The sequence below is a fragment of the Manis pentadactyla genome, chromosome 11 (assembly GCF_030020395.1).
Source record: "Manis pentadactyla isolate mManPen7 chromosome 11, mManPen7.hap1, whole genome shotgun sequence".
Classification (NCBI taxonomy): Eukaryota; Metazoa; Chordata; class Mammalia; order Pholidota; family Manidae; genus Manis; species Manis pentadactyla.
Window position 1 is genome coordinate 79,834,330 of NC_080029.1, and position 1,637 is coordinate 79,835,966.

At 65.6% G+C, this 1,637-nt stretch overlaps 1 non-coding gene across 1 annotated transcript; it reads left to right on the top strand.

The window, feature by feature from the left end:
* Nucleotides 1–823: 823 nt before the first annotated feature.
* On the top strand, nucleotides 824–917 carry TRNAY-GUA (transfer RNA tyrosine (anticodon GUA)). The gene is made up of 2 exons: nucleotides 824–860; nucleotides 882–917. It is a non-coding gene; the product is annotated as a tRNA-Tyr (tRNA).
* The last annotated feature ends 720 nt before the right edge of the window (nucleotides 918–1,637 follow it).

Genomic DNA, 1,637 nt, shown 5'->3' on the forward strand with positions numbered 1-1,637 from the left:
GGCGGGCACACACCCGCTGGGATCTGAGACGTGTGCGAAGGCCGTGGAGCCAGGGCAGGCGGTCCAACCCGGACGCCGGTTTTTGCTGCCCTCTCCTTTGGTCGCAGGGCGTCTCCAGGAAGCCGCAGAGCCGTGGGCTACTTCAGGGGGCAGCCCCTCTGCCAGGGGAATCGGTGCGTGGCAAAGGGTCGCCGAGCCCCGAGACGGGCCGCGACGGGTGGTGCCTGCGGGCGCGGTCTCCCCGCCTAGCCCGGTAGCCTCTCCCCATCGCTTCCCAGTGAGTTCCAGCGCCGCGGGGGCGCCCCGGTCTGGGTGGGCTGCAGGGCGCGCGGCGGGTACGGGCCCGGGGGACTCTGGGAGGCGGGGCGCTTGTGGGCCGCGCTCCCCGAGGGCCCTCCAGCCCGCCCTGCGGTGCTGCGTGAGGGTCAGAGCTGCCCGCGCGGCGCCCGTGCGGGTGGGTTTTCCACCTCTCCTGTTCGCCGCCCGCCGTCCGCGCGCGACCCTCGCATGCGTTCGCCAGCGGCCTCCTCCTCTCCCGCTCCTCCGGCTTCCGGGCACGGATGGCTGGCTGTGATCGGCCGCGACCCCCTCCTCAGGCCGCACAGAAGGGGGCGCAGGGAGGCGACAGGTGAGAGCCTGGGCCCTGGCTTCTTGACAGCCGCCGCCCGGGATGCCCGGCCTGTGCCAAGGCCCGAAGGCGCGCGCAGGGCTTTCTCAGAGGGGACTTCTAACCGAGCCAAGGCGCGATGGACTTGGCGCGTTCCGGTGTCATGGTCTCTGCCCTTTGCTGAAAAGCTAATGACCCAGACAACTCACCAGGCGCCCTTCGATAGCTCAGCTGGTAGAGCGGAGGACTGTAGGCTAGGCCCACGTGGGCGGACATCCTTAGGTCGCTGGTTCGACTCCGGCTCGAAGGAGGTGCGGCTGACTTTTGCCCCAGCCTGAAAGGCGTATCACCTCCTACCGCCCAGTCCCACCTCTGCTTCACCGAGGGCCCGCTGGAGCGTTGCTGCAAACTCCTTCTCACAGGCCGTGTCAGCGCGAACCATACAAAACTGCAGGCGCATCACCTCCTACCGCCCAGTCCCACCTCTGCTTCACCCAAGGCCCCTGGAGCGCTGCTGCAAACTCCTTCCCACAGGCCCGTGTCAGCACGAACCATACAAAACTGCACGAGTGCTGTCGCCGGGAGACGCACACAAACCTGCGCCTGCTTCCCGACCTCCTGAGAGAGACCTGCGCCCTAAGCACAAAAAAGCCAGCCTTGCTCAGCCTGGCCAGCCAGACCTCATGGCATCTCGTGTCTTTTTCACTTGCGTTCCCTCACCCACCGCGGGCGCTCCGGACTCTGTCGACACCGCTTTGCTCGACACGGCCAGATCCCTGCCGAACAGGTGGGCTAGCAGGAGCTGCTCAAGGCAAGCCCCGGAGGCCGAAAACCGTACCATCCATTGCACGGGGTCCGGACAGCCCCAGAACCCGGCATCCTTCTGGAAAACTTTTCACTCTTGTTATTCTCTTTATCGTTTGGACCTCCTCACTGCCTTTTTCTCTGCCTCCTTGGGAACATTTCTTTGACTCTGATGCCGCGTAAATATTTTGACCAAGAGACCCAGAAACGTCATCCCTGCCTGCTT